Here is a 20,286-nt window from a genome sequence, read left to right on the forward strand (position 1 = left end):
TAGTCTAATATATAAAGAGAATCGTTAAAAAAGCGTTCCGTACCGTTCTCTATAACAATGGCAAGAAAATCACATTTGTTGTATAAAATTTCCTTAAATATATTTTATCCTGTTTTTTTTTAGTATTTCTTGTTATAGCAGCAACAGAAATACATCATCTGTGAAAATTTCATCTGTCTAACTATCACGGTTCATGAGATACATTCTGGTGACAGACGGACGGACGGACAGCGGTGTTTTAATAGAGTCTCGTTTTGCCTTTTGCGTATGACATCCTAAAAAAAAGACGACTTCGAATTCAGTTTTCTAATACTAATACTTAGAATTTACCAAAAGATCTATATATTTTTAGAGAAATTTAACAAGAAATCTATCAATTCATATATTAACATTTAAATGTATAATAAAGAAAAAAAAAGAATTTGACACACAATGGCCATGTTAATGATCTTTATCTCAATCTGTTCAAACAAATACCAATATTTTAAATATTTACTATATACCTACCTACCTCTTATCAAATTGAAAGTTTAGAACAGAATGTTTATCATCACTTAACATAATGGCGTCTCCATTTTAAGTCTTAACTACCATATTATAGATTATTTAAGCAACGACATTCGTTTAAAATTATATATAATAATGTAGATTTTTATCTACATATGTTATTAGAATACTTAGCTTTTAGGGTTTCGTACCTCAAAAGTAATCACCCTCATAGGAACACTTTGTTGTCTGTGTGTTTCTCAATTGTTCTTAAGATTGCGTGGAGTTTAAATTAATATCAAATATCCAGGTGTATAGTCCCTTGCCGCAAAGAAATAGGTAAGCTTCTAAGTCGATATGAACGTTTGTTTATCGTTTTTGCAGCATTTTGTACAAAATTCTAAAATGTGTGAACCAGTAGATTTTTAATTATAAAATTTGGCAAGAAATGAGAACGTACAGTTTATAATGTATAAAGGACAAATAAACATACAAACTAAAAAAGTAGTAATCCATTGGTATATGATACATAAAAATATACAAACTTATATTTGTACGTCATTTCATATAAAGTGAGCGCATGCGCTCACAAGCTTGAGCTTGTCACTATGAAATTGCTACGGAACCCTCAGTCCATCTCACATTTCTTCGGATTTTTTATCTCCTCTTTTGTCTTGATGATGTTATCTAAAGTAGTACAAAGCGATGATCGGTTTTTAATTTATTTAAACTTTTTTTGTACTGGGTATTGAGGGATCATAACTTCGTTGAAGAAATTACGCTCACATTTGATCTTTTAAAACAAAAAATATTTCTTTTCAAATCTAATACACCATAAACATAAAAAATCTTGACTCAGAGATTAGATCGATTTATCTTTAATTGAATATAAAATGACGAAGGTAACATAACTTTTCGTGCCGAAGTGTGGAGGGAATTCTCATTTAAAAAGAAATATATATTTTCCAAGAAAATAAGTAATAAAATACAAAATTTTCCACAGCCCGTTCAGTAGTAGTAGCAGCGGTGCCCTGTCGGCATTTTACAAAACAATATCGGCCGTCAATCAGCTGACCAAACACGGCGGCGACCGACCATCTACGCAATTTGTAGCCAGCGCGGCTTTATTTTGACTAAATAATTAAATTTCAAACATATTGACATACCGTGTTATATTTTATATGTATGTTACTGACATCTAAACTATTAACTGATCATATTTGAGTGTGGTCAGCATTACGCTTTTCTTCTTATGGCGGGGTAGATAGAACTAGCGGGCGACACCGTGGGAACTAGTTTTAAGACACTCCGTTTTCTCACTTTCCGAGTAATAATGGAGATATAGCATATTGGGTGGCGAACTTCGACGCGGTGATTTTTCTTCCGGAGCAGAGAAATGAAGGAGATTTAAATGTAATTATTTCTCCAAGTGAGAATTCCATTTGCAATCATCAGCTCTTTCGCCTCGTCAACTGTCATTTACTTCTTCATACACGTTCTTAATTCTCATTTTCATAAACATATTATTTGTTTTTAATTTACAAACATTCTGTATCTTTATATGGGCAGCATTATAATGATTGAATAATACATAGATTATAGAAATCTATTATAAACGTATTTGTATGATTTATTTTCCATATCTCGTTTACTTGTCGATGTTTTACCTGTTAACGATTGAATAATTTACCTATGTAGGTATAGCCTTCGGAGGTTTTAGATAACGTTATCAACTATACGTCTTTACATTTAAACTTTGTAACACATTTAACGCAACTGTGGAAGGGCCTACCTGCGGTATTGTATACTTACCATCTTATACCTATACAAGGTATGGATACCTTTAAGAAGCGCGTCTATTTCCAACAGTTCGGCAACGCACCCAGGCTACCCAAGTGTTAAGACCCAATTATGGACATTCTTTTCGATTATTCAAAAACTTTTGTGTTGAGCACACGCACAAGCCGAACCTGCAATCAACACGTTTTTATACTGTCAGACTGTCAACTGCTGGTGCTGACATATCGTATTATTTCTTTAAACAAAAACGTATAAAACTATTATTATTTTTGATAAAACAAACAAATTAATATTCTCCACATATAAAACATTCCGAACTGATTTCATTCATAAACATTAAAACTTAAAAACGATTGACAATTTGAAAACAGCCTGTATATTATATTACTGTTCTAAAAACCATAAGTTGAAAAATTTTAATGCCGACCTAACTATTTAATTTAAGAGATCAACATCATTAGACGGGTCTTCGGCCCAAAATGATTATAACCTTTCTTTTAAGATAAAATGACCTAAGAAACTTTTTTTATAATATTTATTCTAATTTTATAAAGATAAAGAGTTTGTTTGGTGGATCACGCTAATCTCAGGAACTATTGTTTCGAATGTAATAATTATTTCTGTGATGAATGGTTCATTTTACATCATGTTAAGTGATGTTACCCATTATGTCTGTAGTCAGAGTTACCTCGGGAACTTAGAATATAGCTTATATAGCTATTTGAATTTGAGTATATACTCGTAGATAGGACCATAGACAAAGACTCCAGTGTCAATCGGGGAGCTCAACGCCGCACTTGGTCTTACCGCAGGTAGTAAAGGCGTTTACAGTTAATGCACCTTTGGCTTATACATTTTTACGACTTATAATTTAGTCTTTAATGATCGATATCTGGACGTGTGAACTGCACACGACATATGAATTTAGCGTTTTATTGCTATGACTTCTTATTATTTTTATATTTATTAACTTAAGTTTTATATTCTTTATATTTATAAGTTTGTTTGTTTGTGCATTTCAAATGGTTCGTGGAATGATTTGACGTTAAAATTATTGAATTTTTTAGTTAGTTTTCGTTGAAATCGTTGATATCTTTAAAATTAATTTTTGTCTTTATTTAATATAAAAGTAATAAAAATTTTATGTATTGATTATTATAGTCTTAGGATTATTATGTTTAGAAGTTTTCTCAATAAATTAATATATTTTCGTAAAGACGCTCATATAATACAAAACCGAACCCATTACCTACTGTTCTTAACGTATTACGAATGACATCAATAATGCAAAATAAAAATTAAAAAATAAATATAAAAATAAAAAATCGTAGGCCGTCGCGGCGCAGGCCGACAAGGAGGAATAAAATATTTCAGTTTCTTTTCTTCGCTCTGGTAACGAAGCAGAGCGCGGCGTTTAGTAGTTCCGTCACTCAACATACACCGCCTTAAGAATTCGGCGGAAAGTGGAGAACGGAGTGAGAAAAAAAGAGAAAGTTTTGAATCTCTCTTTGACATAAAAAAGCCTAATAAGGGCCACACATACTTAAGCTGTAAATGTATAAAATATAAAAAAATGTGTTCCGCTTTAATTCTGATATTATGCTAATATAACCATAATTTAATACAATCCAAGCCATTACTAATTTTTGTAATATTTTACGACGTGATTATAATACTATGGCTGTTACTAGTAGTCGATTCGATTTCCGGTTGTGGCTTTATATCGAGTTACGCTTTGTATCGAATAAAATATTTATAATATCATCACATAAATATAATTGGTTTATTGCTTCTTGATGTTATATGTGATGGTGTTCTTTGAATATATCAATTTTGTTGTAATGGTCGTTGATTCGTCAAATATGTGTCTTTTAAACTTTTGTTATTAAGCTATCGTTGCGCTATCGGAAAAGTTTGGCCAAATACTTACTATGAATTTCTTAGTGTCCGGCCCTGTAAATCGCACACAGCAGAGTTGGCAGAGAAAACCTAGTGTTAAGGCACTCCGTTCCCCATTTAGGGCGGCATTGTGTGTTGAGAGGTGGAACTCAACGCCACATCTTGCCTCGACACCGGAACGAAGAAAATGGTAATAATAAATTTATTTACAGTTCTACGCTTGTGCCACAGCGCCTCAAAATTTTATATATAGGTATAACATGACAGAGGTGTCATGAATTGACAGAATACAGCGTTCATGCCAACAATGTCTCTAAAATAGACAGCAAGCAAGTGTAATAGTTTCTTAACATTATATTCCTCCACAAAAAACCTTCAATATAAAAAAAAGAAATACCAAAAATGACATTTTAAATTAATTAACTTACAATACTTACACAATAATATGAATCGGCGGCCACTGAGCTTTGTAAGTACAGACGGGTAGAATGCGCTGAGTCACCGACCACCCTTATTCGCAACAGCTGCCTAGTAACTCCCACAGGTGTTTAAATTATACCTTAGGTGCCTATAGTTCAGTTATTATAGAGTCCCATTTATTGCGGAGTCGAAGCTAATTTTGTAAATGATATGTTGTTTTGTTTTGTCATTTGTGTCATTTTTCAATTAGCTTTTGTCATATTGCTTTTACATTTTTGTAGTGTTACCTTATTATACTAAAGAAAACTTAATTATTTATAACCATAAATAATTTAGGCTATAGTATCGCCATAGGACAATGGCTGGATCATAAAGGTGGTAATTGCGCGTTCGATCTCCATTTAGTGAATAAATTATTTTTGTTGGTGACGTCGCTCTTAACACGTGTTGCCTCAAACTCAGGCGGAAGCGGAAAACGGAGAATTTTGACACTAGGTACTCTTTGAGTACTCCTTGCTATAAATGATAGGCTGCGTAAAGCTTATTTCTGTTATACTAAGTAAATACACGTATTTTATTGTAGGTTGAAAGGTCATTTTACAAATTATAAATATCTTATTGTGTCATTTTACAATTAGCAATTTCGTTTGTAACCGCTCTTTTATTGTATTAATTAATGGAGGAAATTAATTAATTTATAACTGAAAATACTTTTATAGCGAATCGGAACTAACAACTAGTGACGACTTGTATGTACCTACATATTGTCAGCTTTCGTACAATTATTCGCAATGAAGGCCTTTTATGGATAGAATAAATTAATGTAATGGAATGAATGATTTACAAGGTTGATAAAGAACAATGGAGCTTAAAGACTAAATAAAAACAAATAAAATTTTTGATATATAATATATCTAAATCTATTGATTTTTCTACATAATGTCTCGCATACCAAATCCGTTCTAAAAATTAATATAAAAATAATTTAGGCATTTTTAGATTACTAAAGAAGCAAAAATCAAATAAAAACTTTAATTTATGTTTATTCAATACACTTCCAGATCAAAAAATCAAAAACAGTTCGTAGTTCGTTTCGTTGTATTTTTTCTGTTCATTTAGAATAATCACTATTTAGTGGGAAATAGTTTTTTAAGCCTTATGGTTCACAGATACAAAAAAAAATCACAATTCAAAAATGAATCAATAAATATCTGTCCACAACGTTAGAAAGTAAATCAAATCCGAAAGGTAGGTCTATCCACCTTTGATGAAAGCAAAAGCCATCGTCACCTCCGTCAATGGTTTCCTAAGTGCGAAATCGAACTCCATACATCACCCACTCTGGGCCCAACTTTCATCAATTTTCCAAGTTTATAGAAAACAACATCATTTGTTATATGATTCAATGCAAGTATTTTTGTTCGTTGATGAAAGCTTGTGTTAATAAAATCGCACTTCATCCCTTTTTTGTCGATCACCGTCACTTAGATGCTCTGCTTGATACGCTGCTGTGGATATCATTTTTGTGTTTTTGGGGAGTTTATATTTTTTTTTAAGTTTAATAGTAATATTAATTTCAGGATACTGTAGGCTATTTATATCTATATAAATTATATACGATTTATATTCAAAGCATGACGTTACGCCCTACACTCGTCACGCAATGTCTCGAAAATTGAGCGGAAAGTGGAGAAAGGAGTGTTTTTACACTAGGTTTCGTCTGCCTACCGTGCCTATAGCGCCGCACTCTAACAAATCCATAGTATTTGGCCAAACTTTTCCGATAGCTTAATAACAAAAGTTGAAACACACATACAATATACACACATGCATATATAATGTAGAGGTTAAGTTCAAATAACTAAAGACATATTCATTAACTTAATAACAAGAAGTCACTCGTACATTGGTCGCTTATTATATTTAAGCCGCTCAATTTTACTTCGCTTTTGCTTAAATATAATATCCGTATAAACTTATTTATTTGTAAATGTTTAATATAAAAGTAACTACTTAAGCTATTTTTAGCTCAAAAAGCCCGACAACATCCTTCCTCTAAACATATGATGAAAGATTAATTCCAAAAACTGACACATTTCAAATCAAATATATATCAAAATTAGCAATAATTGATTTAAATTGCCAGTTATAATTTTTATAGATCTAGTATTTGCGCTATAAAATTTGAATGTTAATTACAAACCTGACGTATTTTAAATTCGTTCATTGCAAAACGATATTAAAATAAGTGACAAATTATCTATCATATGGTTTCCAAGAAGATGCCGGGAGCAAATATTTAATAGGTTCTACGAACATACGTGTTTTATCTTTAACTTACGCCAGCATTACGAAAACGTAACTATAACGCCCATTTCAATCATTCTAAATTAGTATTCTGTGTGAATTAAGCTTACTTTGTGCGTAAGTTGTCAATTAAAATTTATGTCAAATTGTTGCGTATTTTTTTTTATGTATTTATTTTAGAAATCTTAGAAATCTATAATTAAATGTCAACAATTATGATTTTAAAAATACATTACTCATTAAATAAGCTAAGCTCATAAAATTAATGGGAATTTTAAAATAAATCACTCCGACATATACTTTACCCCCTGATTTACGAATATTCCCTCTGCCAAACCTATCTATATGCTCATTATAAAAAAAAAGGTACTCTGTCCTGCACAGACAGAGTCCCAGGTTGTCCTACGAGGAAATTGGGACGATGATATTAAAAGAAGGTTACAAGGACGCCTTTGGAGTGCATATATGAAAAGGGGAAAGAGATATGTGTGTATGTAGAGACCGTAGCGTTTGGTGGTCCGCTGGCTCTGTCAACCCTGCTTGGTGTAAAACGTGGAGCCAAACAAAACAATTCAAAACACAGGTAATAAGAAAAAAAATATTATTGAAAAAATATAAAAATACCTCTTTGTTGACACTCATGGCCACCCTAACATTCAACAGGGTGGCAGTCCCGCAAGTCACGCCAGCGACAGCCCTCAGCTATTGTGAGTTGACTCTACAAATTTCGCACGAAACACGTGCGTTTTACTTATTTTTAATGTTATCTATATAAATTATAAAATTAGTTTTTTGTTGAAACTAATTCTTAAATGTAGAGTAAAAAAATAATAATGATAAATTGTTATTTTCTACGTTATATTGAGTAGGTCATATTATTTTTCTTGTTGAGTATGTAGACGCAAGACAACTTTGTACTACACACTTTGTATTTCCAGATCCTGGCCCCATCATCAGACCAGATCCCATTTGATTGTATTGTAAATGATATAATATTATTGTATTTAGTCTTAAGCTTCGTATAACTATTAATTAAGTTGGTGACACAACGTGTAAGCCAAGCTTCAAATAAAGTACGTAGTAGTAGTAAAATGTACGTCATATCTATGTACCTACTAATACACTGATATTAATAAAAAAATACATATTTGAATATCAGAATGCGATGCCTCTAAATTATAACAGTGGCGTAAATTGACAGCTGTTCTGTTGGTCTGATTCTTATTTGAGGAAAATTCATTTTTTCCTATTTTATTGACAAAGTATTTTTTTATAATTCGGAGTTAAGTTCCGCTACTCAACACACAACGTCTCGAAGATATGGTAGAAAGGGGAACACGGATTGTCGTAACACTCGATTTCCCTAGCCTACTGTCTCTACTGCTCTGCGGGAAAGTGAAGTGAAGTTGTTTTTTTCCACGATATTACTATAACAATACGGTCTATTACATCTTAGTTTATACTAATATCCTAAATCTCAATCAACTCTAACAGCACGTGGCCATATTGTTAAGGCTTCAAGCAAGGCAGGTCCTGTAAAAAAGTGCGCGGTCACGTCGATCATTCTAATGCCTTTGAGTCGACAGCGTCTGTCTGTGCCGTGATGCCAAACACGGCGGGTTTGTTGCACTTGCGACTTGTAAATGTGAAACTAAATTTCAAAAAAACATTAGAAAGGAATAGAAGTGTGTTTCGTTACTGGTTAACGGTTATATGGAAATGAAAATTACTTCATTTCCGCGTGTTGAATTGAATCCACAACCACATTTACATTCAGCCGGTATTAAAAATATAAGGTGACTAAAAGTTCATCAACACTGATAAATATAAACACATCCATTAAGATATATCTAGATATATCGAAACACCTGCATTTTAATTATGTGCATACAAAAACATTTAAAGCATAATTCTTACAAATTACAACAGAAGCAAGATTACAAGACAAATTGCCATTTTAATATCAATAAATACAAACATATTATACTTATTATTATAATATTGATATAAGAAAATTAACAAATTCATCCATTATTAAAAAAAAATAAAAAATACAATTAATGCACGTAGAAGGAGATAGGGTGACTATATACCATTTTTCTATAGGCCTGAGGACGAGATATGTAGATAATTCGTGGTAGACATTACTAATATAATAAAAGTGAAATAGCAGCGTTGTATTCCGACCCGCAATATATTGAAATTGTATACAAAATGATCAACAGAGTGTTTTATTTTAATACTATCTTCTATGTACACTACTAAGTACATTCAGGAGATATAGCAATGAAAACGAACATACAAACGGATAAACTATCCAAAAGTAAGTAAACAGCGCCAAGCGGAACCCACCACAGTGACAACGGCACCGACAAAGCGCTCGCTTCTAATTGTGTGATTCGATACTAAAACGCTTTGTTAGAGCGACCGCGAGCGCGCCTCGATCGTAATCGATGTAACAAATTCTTATCTTTTGTAAACGCCGATACCGAGTTTCACGATTTTTCTGGGTTCTAATTAACTAGAACTGTAAAGAACGGTTCTTTTTCTATGATTTGTATGAGTTATTGACTTATTGAGTCGTCTTCTGTGTTCTTTGGGTTTTTTTCAGATAATGCAGATTGTAATGTGATAGTTGAGGAGAAATTAGGTGTGCTAGTTCTTCAAGTTTTTGGAATTATGTTTTCTATGTTTTTAATATGGTTTTTTTTTCACTCAGAGACGTCAATTAGATTTTTAAGCTGTATCCCGTATATAACAGGGAGGGAGGGATAACTTAGGTTAAGGATATTTTGTTCCCAACTTAACGCCCTAATTTCGAGACATTTTATTTTAAGTGGTATAACTCAGAGAGTTGAGTAGTAATTGAACCCACGTCCACTGCGCTTACGGTCACTAAACGCAGTGCCACTGCACCGTGAAGTAATTAATGATTGATGTCTCAATATCACGGAACCTCGCATAATTGCCTCGCGATTCTACTTAAGTCGTAAAATCTGTTCATCGTAAATCCTTGGCTTGGATTTCAATGTAAATAATAAAAACGCCTTTAACAAGACCTTTATTATTTATATTGTTTTATATTATTCTACAGGTATGATATATGAAGCCCTCGTGGCGCAGTGGCACAGCGCTGCGTGTGTCTGTAAGCGTGTCGGTTATGGTTTCAATTCTCCCTCGGGGGAATGAATTATTTTCGTTTCATTTTTCCGATAACAACTTAAAGAGTTTATATCAAATGTAAAGAATTATAATATAGGTATATTTTTTATTCTCAGTTTCGTTTTATTCGGCATATCATAATACTCATATATTTAATTTTGTTATATTATTTTGTTAATACTTAGAAAATAATATGCTCATTTCAAAAAGTTAACCTTCAAAACCTGTCTCTTGATGATTCCTACAAATGTAAGTATAATAAGAAAAGAAAATCATTTAAAGACAGAGTTGTATTAACGGGACACTGTTTTATTATCATACCCTGTTCCGTTGATTATCGTGTCTGTTACAGAATTTTAATCATTATCGTTGCAGCAATAAAGATTTTTCATTTGACTTACGATACTTACTTTCGTGTAAATCGTAAATCGTTTGGCGCCAGCTGTTAAAATCAAATTAACATGATTATATAAATTTCCATTAAATCACTTATACATGTGTTGGTACACGGTAAACTACACTTCTACATTTTCTTGCCTTTTAGGTTTTCTAACTAAATGGGTTGCTCACAATGATTGTAGGTTCGATTCCTATTTGGAAGAATATTATATAATATGTATATTGTATAGATATTATATATTACAAAATTTCATTAATATGAAAATTTCAATATATTTCTTTGATACTACTTATCAAATAATTATTTAGCTTCTATTTATAGTGATATTTTTTATAAAATGAGGCATAAAAATACAATAAATCTATATATATAAAAGGACTTGGGATGGGAGAAACGTGAAATTTGGACAGATGTTTACTTTCGTAATCTGGACATCCACTAAGAAGGGATTTTGGAAAATTTTAACCCTAAAGGGGTAAAATAGGGGTTGAAAGTTTGTATGGAAAATTTTTTAAATCGGCACCGATTTTAATAAAATTTGAAATTTAGATTTTTAAAAGTATTTAATTGAACACGTATTTCACGGTTTTTTAGAATTTACCCCCTAAGGGTGCCAATAAGGGGTGAAAGTTTGTATGGAAAAATCTTTAAATCGCCACCGATTTTTATAAAATTTGAAATTTAGACTCTTAAAAATATTTCATTGAACACATGTTTTGTGGTTTATTTTAATTCACCCCTAAGGGTGAATAAGCGGGCGAAGCTGCGCGCGTCGGTATATATATAAAAGGACTTGTCCTCACTGACTGAGGTAAGACGCGCGCACAGCCGAAACCGCTAATGGTAGAAACGTGAAACTTGGACAAATATTTACTTTCGTAATCTGGACATCCACTAAGAAGGAATTTTGAAAAATTTTAACCCTAAAGGGGTGAAATTGGGGCTGAAAGTTTGTATGGAAAAAAAATTAAATCTGCACCGATTTGTATGAAATGTGAAATTCAGATTCTTAAAAATATTTCATTGAACACGTGTTTCATAATTTTTAGAATTCTTCCCCTAAGGGTGCAAATAAGGGGTTGAAAGTTCGTATAGAAATGTTTTTAAATCGGCACCAATTTTTATAAAATTTGAAATTCAGACCCTTAAAAGTATTTAATTGAACACATGTTTCATGGTTTTCTAGAATTCTCCCCTTAAGGGTGCAAATAAGGGGTTGAAAGTTTGTACGGAAAAATCTTTAAATCGCCACAGATTTTTATAAAATTTGAAATTTAGACTCTTAAAAATATTTCATTGAACACATGTTTCGTGGTTTATTAGATTTCACCCCTAATTACGCAAGCGAAGCTGCGCGCGTCCGCTAGTAAAATTATAAAATAAACATACGACATAGTACCATATTATGTTTGACGATACACACTTTAGTGTGTAATACACACTTTAGTGCAACGCGCATGTCACTATGCGCGTTGCTATGGCAACTCGTATTGTACTCGTCAAGTGGTTTAGTAAAAACTATAATTAAATGCATAGACTTTAATGTTATGTAATCTTTAAACAATTATTTTCTTATTTCAGTTATGAATCCTGTGGTGTTATGAAATAAAGATTTTTCAACGTAAGTTACACATTTATAATTTTCTTACTATAAGAATATCGTTCCAAGGCGAGTCGCAGGGGCACAAAGTGTGACTGGTCGTTGGTTCGATCCCCACTTGTGGAAATCAAATATCACGCGAAAACGTGACGGATATAAGTGCGATTCCCATTCAAGGGAATAAATAATTTTCACTTTCTCGCTTAGAATACCACCATTCAATACGCATATCCTCCAGAAAGAAACAAGAAGTGTGTTAATGGAAATGGAGTGTCATAATACCTAGGTTCCCTCTGGCTACCCACTACACAGAGTGAAGGTAAAAAAGTTTAAATATTTATCCACGAATAACGAAGCCAGTTATATGTACATTAGTTTATTTAACTCTAGTTCTCAGTTTTGTTTGTTTGAGTGCTAAAGAGAGCTGTCACTCGTCGATTGTCACGGCTTCGACACCGAAGTGAGAACATTAGAATTTTCTAGGAACTCTAAACACGTAAATAGAATGTTTGAAGCGACGTGCCTATACTAATAGTTGTTTGAGAAATTACTTCACTTATATTATTATGTTCAACTAAATATAAGCATGTCGTTGTGGTGCAGAGGTACAGGAGTGCGACTGATGAAACTCAAGGATTTAATGTTTCATATTCTTATTTCTGTGGTCGGGTGATGAGCACACGCAATGCCTCCAGAATTATTCACGTGAATACTCGACACGTCTTCCTAGAGAAAAACCTATTATAGTATTCTGTATATCAGGGGTTCTCAACCTGTGCGCCGCGGCGCCCTAGTGCGCCATAGAAAGTAAAAAGGGGCGCCGTGAGTTGGTTCCTAAATCTAAAACCGGAAATCTCAAAATCTCTTGAGAAACTGTGCGGAGACCACCAAGCTCAACCGTCACATTGAATTGACTAACAACTGTCGTACTTTATTATTCTTGTCCTAATTTTCTCATTTGAATAAATAAAACTCAATTTCATATTACTATTTCTTTCGACTGTTTTTTTTTCTAATAGAGAACTAGCTTGGGTAGGGCGCCGTCAAAAAATACCAAACTTGTAACTGCGCCGCGAGCTGAAAAAGGTTGGGAACCCCTGCTATATACATTTGTTTTTATGCATTTAAATAAACGTATAAAAATTTGAACGTAGCGGGATTTGAACTCGCAAACTTTTCGAAAATAGCTTATCTAATATTACAAATTAAAATTCCACACCACTGCAGGTCAAATATATCACACATTCAAGTTAATTGAGTGCGACGTTATCGCGAGCGCTGTGTTAGTGTCAATTTGGTTAATTGTCCCCCACATGGACCTGTGTGGACTAGGAGGTGCCTTCTATTATTGATATATGTATTGATATCCACGTCTTTGATCTTTGATCTTTATTATTTACTTTCTTATTATATTATTTATCTTTTCTTATGGCTTCGCTAATTTAAATAATTAAGAGTTGGTTATGGCATATGACACAATTTTATGTGACCGAGAACCTGAAACGATTAGTCTATAGCACATAGCAGCATAGCATTGCGTGTTGAGGGGCGTAACTAAACGCCGCGTATTGCCTCGTGCGAGCGAGGAAATGAAAATGTTAAATGTGTCATCGAACTTTTTTTGCTTACCTTTTTTATATACGGAATACAGTGTGAAGCTAAGATGTATTAAAGTTTACACCAAATTAAGATTCGAACTACCAACACAGAATATGTGAACAAAGATTCGAACTATTAACACATATAGTAGGTAGATATAATCGTTCCAAATATTTTAGGTAATCCCCGAGTAAATACCAGGAAACGAAGATTCGCCACGTTAAATAAATCATGCACAATTTACAATTCCACTAAAGTCAAACGACACGCGTCCTTTACGACTTTCCCGAAATGACTGACACAACTGACAAACGAAATGCTGGAACATAAATCTATTTAATACAACCTAAAATACCTATTGACTATTAAACCTAGAAATGAATTCGATGATTCTGAGCGGTAAATGTTTATATTTAAAATTATGATTCTTCACCTTTTATTACTTCCATTAGCTTCACGCTGTATTCTGCACATAGCAGGGCTAACAGAGGGAATATGGGAAACTAGTGTTAAAACACCCTGTTCCCATTAAAGCACTTCCGTTTCCCACATTCATTCAGTTTGCCCTTTCCGAAATTACCGACGTCTTGAGGCATTGCGTGTTGAGTGGCCGAACTCCCAATAAAATATTAAATACGTACTTCATTCACTCAGTAGGAATCGAATCTAGAACAATCGTGTTTACACCCTTGTACCGCAACTCAACTAGTAATATTTCAATAATTGGAAAGTAGAGAACGGAGTGTCCTAACACTACTCTCCGTCTATCCCGTGTACCGGAAATGAATACAACCCAGTACAAGTACAAGACACTAGCAACTAGCAAGTAATATTATAATAAATCAAATTCAAATGAATGACTGTTGAGACTGAACTAATACTAATTTTAAACAGTTTGAAATGTCGCGAGCATTTTGCAATAACGTCGCGTCGCGTCGTACTAAATACTTGTATTTAACTAAAGCTACACAGATCAAACAGTGTGTTAGTTTGTATTGGATTGCCCATTGTCGTGTATATGTTGTTGATATTGTTGTTATAGTTTTATCTTTTTTTTAACCTTTATCAACAACCTAAATTACTGTCATTATATTAGAGACATCTAAAAATTTTGGGAAAATTTGGCGGAAAGTGGGGAATGGCGTGACTATTCTCTAGGTTCCCTCTTCCTGTCCTATCTATACGGGATACTGCGTGAAGCTAAAAAAAAATGTGTAAAGATAAAAACGTAGCGATCTATAAATGCCACGTTCATTTATTGTCAGTAGATGCTTAATTGTTATTCCATCGTCTATCTTAGACTCAGTCTTGATTCGAGAGTATTGATTCGCTAAAACTGACAGCGACGTCTAAATATAATTATAGGTCACTAATATTTTTGTTATTTTGTTTCAATAATAATTGAAAAGCTGATTAGTGGTTACGATGTTACTGGTTCCAGTTTTAATTATTTTTATTTCTGCTCACTGGTAGACTAAGTGCGGCGTTGAGTTCGGTCATTGTAAAGAGTGGGGAACGGAGAGATTTAACATTAGCTTCGCTTTGGAGGCAAAGCTAGTGTTATTCCCTAACATGAGAGGTCCTGTTAGGGAATATAGAAAATGAAATGAATGAAAGTGAAAATGTTATAGTTTTTAATGTTTCGTATTTTGTACCTAAGCTTTACAAAATTACTAAATAAATGATATTAAAATCATTCAAAACCAGGTTTTCATGAGTAGACCACGGTTGGCCTTCAAGAACAGTGACGAATATACTGGAGGGAGGTCACGTAAAAAACTTGAGGACCCCACGGAGAGCATGTATCAAGAGGTTGAAGACTGTGGACGAGGCAGAAGAGGTATTCAGAGACTAGCCTGTGTTCCTCCGATATGCTACCCCGATAGACATAAAGCGTGAAGCCAAAAAAAACAATACAAAAATACGAGTCAATCTTCAATTTTCAATTTAAAACGTCCGGCCAATGATATCTTATCGCCTTATCATTTACACAAAGAAATCTCTAATCGACGATGGATACGCAGACGGACCCATTGTTATATATATAATACTTTATTGTACGCGAAAATCGGAAAACTCATTATAAAACCGTCGTTTCTATAGAACGAAATACGTTGAGATTGAATGGTAATTTATAATTTTTTTGTGTGAATTTATTGTTCAGGGTATTGTGCTATTATAAGTGTAGGTTCGATTTTTTGTAGTAATTGTGTGTGAATTGATAATTTTGATTGATAGAAAATGAATACTTCGTTTATATTGTGATTGATGTTATTTTATGATAATATATGTTTATAATTATATTTTATTTAAAAAATTCAGCATGTTACTTTAAACGTGACGATAACGAGTTCGATTACCAATTACCTACTAGAATGATTAATCAAAAATAAATAATCATTTGCGACTGCCGTGGCGCAGTGGCGCAGTGGCGCAGTGGCAGTAGTAGCATATAGCATACATGGCTGTATGAGTACAGCGTTGAGTTCCACCACCATGTATCACCACTACCACCTACTACTATACAAGAAGAAGCAAATTACATCCGTTCCTATAAAATTTCGCAACAAAAAACGAAAATAAACACCGTGACTGTCAATTTACACGGCCATCAAAGATGCACGTCGGACAATCCCGAATCGATTGATTGCTTAGAGGAGGCGATTGGTAAAATCTTTTTATTCTTAACTAAATACTATCTCGATTGTAATCTCGGCTCGTTGAAGTGTTGAGATGATGCGATAATGATGTCTTTATATTGTTCTATTGTCAGCTTGCCCTTAACGGATTTGGTTGAGTTAGTGCTGTTGTTATTCTTGTTTTAGCTACACTCTGTATCTCGAATATAGCAGGGTAGGTAGAGGGAACCTGGGAACCTAGTTGTTATCAGAGCGAGAATATGAAATTATTAGATATTTCATGTTTACGAGTAGGAACCGAACCTTATAGATGCCTGCCGCATTTTCTGTCAGCAATTAATTTTTTTGAGCAAAAAGAAATTAATAATTAAATTGACTTTAAGTTTTGGCAAATTTTGAACATAACCTACTATGTTCAAAATTATACCTACACTTGATTATTATACTAATAGTAGACTATTGTAAAACTAACATGAGGCTATTTCAAATGGGAATAGAACCCATAACCATCGCATGTACATTTACCTACTTAAGAAGCGTTTAACAACTACTTTAGCGTCGTTAACTTATTGCGTTAGTTAAATAGTTAAGATGCCGCGCTATTTTAACTGTTTTAAGTAATGAGCTTTAAAATTTTAGTGTACTACTTGTGTTTAGAGTTAGCATTAATAGGTAATATCTACATGCGGAACATAACATACACTAATATGCATTTAAATCTTTATACCTAATTCTAATTTGTCTAGAGCGTATAATCTTCTACCTTAGAAATACATAAGAAAATCTCCCGTTACTGCATGACTTACAAATATCTTCAGTTATTTCTTAGCAGTTTTAGGTACATAGGTTAAGGGTATGTAAGGAAGCATTAACAGAATATTTTTTTAAATTGCTACCTGAACGGGAAAAGAGAAACTTTCCATTTTCACGAAAACAAGATTGCAAGCGTCGACTAGGTTCACAAATATTATCTGGTATTTTCAGCAGTTTGCGTTCCGTCTTAGGTCTTGTCTTTACCTACGCTGCCTAACCTATGTACGTGTCAAATTGTAACTAAGGAAAGAAAGGAAAGGAAAATCCAATAGTTGGTCTATTAGTCATTCAGTAACGGAGGACACATAGGATATGAATAAAGATTATGCAATTAATTCCAACTATTGATTAAATAGATACATCTTCTTTACTTGATTTGACGACTTACATATATATATCTGTTAGAGAACATCTATAGAAATTTCAATTACAAACCATCATATATCTATAAAGTATAAACTTTATTACTATATAATGTATTTCGTTGTCATTATAAGCAGTAATGTTTCAATCATTTTGAGTACAGCAATTATGAATCGTAAAGCATGCCTGAGCGCGTCTCGCTTACCATTTAATACCAGACTATGTTTTATTACTTTCAATGGTAAATTGGAAAATGTTTTATGATTTAGACCTCGCGTGTAATGACTGACTGACTCTATTTTCATGTCAGTCATGTCAGTCATGTCAGTTTGGGTCGTCCTTTAAGTGAATGAGACGGTAAATATGATTTGGACAACCGGTTAATGTTTTAGATTAGATTAGTCCTAAGTCTACTAGATTAATCCATTTAAAGATTTTTAATTTTCGTAACTACATTTTACAACAACAACATAGTATCAACATAGTATTTAACGCGCCTTTTCCCTCTGACCTCTCCAACATGGACCTCTGCATCTTGTAGGGGAATATAGGAGATTATATGCTAATTAATGATTTCTCGAAATTACTGCTGCAAATGAAACAAAGATATGATTCTACGTTTCATAGTTCAATCAAAATAAAATGGATTTTTGCAGGCGATCTCTAGTATGAGTATAAGGAAGAAATGCACTTTTAATATTGCATTCGTCGCGAATATGTCACTCCGTCACGTTACGTTATGTTTAATAAAAGTTTCTATATTTAAACTCTCACTGACACAGATCTATGTTCATATTATCATTTAAAGTTTAAAGGAAACTTGTATATTCGATTTTGTAAAAGAAACTAATATAGACACGACATTGATTTCTTAGATCTGTGGCGGAACTTAACGCCGCGTCTTGTCTAACCAAACCGGTGAAACGGAAATATTATACCAATATTAATATAAATAAAACTAATAAGAATTAATTATAAATTTATTGTACGCACTCAATATTAACATTTAACTTTATATAGCTTTTTAATTGTGCCATGAAATGAGTTTAAAACTAAATTAACGCGTACTAATAAACCCATTACACGATACTTATGCACCTTGACTAGGAACACGTTTTCTTTGAACCTATATATATATATTTTCAATTTTCGCCGTAACCCGCAAATAGCAGGGTTAGGCGCAGGAAGTTAGTGTTAAGACACCACTTCGTTCTCCACTTTCCGACTATTCTTCGTGACATTGTGTGTTGAGTGGCGGAATTCAACGCCGCACTTTGTCATGTTAGAAGAATAAAGATTTATAAGTAAAAAATATTTCATGCCCCGAGCGGAAATCGAATTCACAACCTCCTTGTTTACAGCCACTTCGCCACAACCGTCTTATAAAAATAATTATCATATTTTTTTATTATATTCATTGTGTCTACTATTATATGGAATTCGTTTTCCGCCGCCTATACAAAGCAAGGCTAGGCAGAGAGAACCTATCGCTAAAACACTCCGTTGCGTAGAACTCAACGCCGCGACCCTCTGAAAATTTAAAAAAAAAACTAAATAATCTGTTATATTTACATAGTTATAAGTTTTATAAACACAAACTATTTTTATAGTGAAAACAGTCGGTTGAAGAAAAAGTAATTTAACAATATTTTAAATACTCTTTTGCTAATACATAAGTACATTAGATAAAGGTATTTATAGCGTAATTAAAGTAACATCTGCTTCGCTGGTAAAATTAAATTAACTTATGATATGTAGTAAAATCGTTAATATGTATACAGTGTGTTCAATGTTTGAAATAATTATGATAAAACTACTTTTTAAGGCTCCTTATAGATATTACGTGATAAAGGATATATTTTTTGTACAGACGCATAGTGCGATGGTGAGTTCCGTCACTTAACACACTGGAGGAATTCCTCCAGAATTCGGCGAAAAGTGGGAAACAAATTTTTCTTAATGGGAACGGAGAGTAACGCTAGATTCTCTTTACCTACTCTGCGTGCGTGAAACTAAAAATAAATATAATATCTAATTTTATACATTTAAATGGTATCGAACCCACAACTATTGCGTTTACTGCCCCACTACGACACGATAGGGTCATAAAATGAATTTATAAATGTAGTAAAATTGTTAATTAACATGTAGCTACTCGTATACAGCGTGTTCCCGCATCACGCAAGTTACTTGATAGGCTTTATAAGATATCACAATTTTTTATATAGGTAATCGTGTTAATATTGATAGTAAAATAATAACTTGCATTAAAGAGAGAAATTGTAGAACCAATTTTAAAATATTCTTGTTTAGGAAAATTTGTGTTTTTTTTTTAAAAGTTATTTTTTTTGTATTACTCTGTATACCTACTGTATATAGCAGTGTCCCTCCTTCCCACTGTCCGCCTTATTTTCGAGATAAATCGTGTTGAGTGGCGAAACTCAACGCGTAACAGAGAAAATAGTAAATGCCGTTGGAGTTACGTGAAATATTTAATAAATATAATACATTGTATATTACTAAAAAGTTAACTCTTAGAGGTCACTTATTACTAAGGCACTCCGTTGTTCATTTTACGCCCAATTTCGAAATATTAACTAATCAAGTAGGAAAAAATATATTAAATTATGTATAGGCCTTGGGGCGCAAGAGCACTTTACACTATGTTCCCAGGTTCCCTCTGCCTACCTTGCTATGTCCGGCAGCGAGAAGCTACAATTATATCTATATATATTTTTTACAATTATATTAAAATAGCAGCGTGGGCGGCACTAAAAATCATTTACAATTAACATATC

General features: G+C 33.0%; 1 protein-coding gene across 3 annotated transcripts in view; it reads left to right on the plus strand.

Moving 5' to 3' along the window:
* The window catches only part of tio (zinc finger domain-containing protein tiptop), a 225,039-nt gene that overhangs the window by 16,520 nt on the left and 188,233 nt on the right, over positions 1-20,286 (plus strand). For 2 of the 3 annotated variants that reach the window (XM_085204913.1, XM_085204914.1), the window contains exon 2: positions 12,056-12,095. The exons of the other annotated variant lie outside the window; for it this stretch is intronic. The gene's annotated coding sequence lies outside the window, so the exon portion shown is untranslated. The remainder of the gene's footprint in view (positions 1-12,055; positions 12,096-20,286) is intronic. 3 annotated transcript variants of the gene reach the window in all.

Source organism: Heliconius melpomene, chromosome 20 (genome assembly GCF_056956725.1).
Source record: "Heliconius melpomene rosina isolate 202511_hmr_F chromosome 20, ASM5695672v1, whole genome shotgun sequence".
NCBI classification, from domain to species: domain Eukaryota; kingdom Metazoa; phylum Arthropoda; class Insecta; order Lepidoptera; family Nymphalidae; genus Heliconius; species Heliconius melpomene.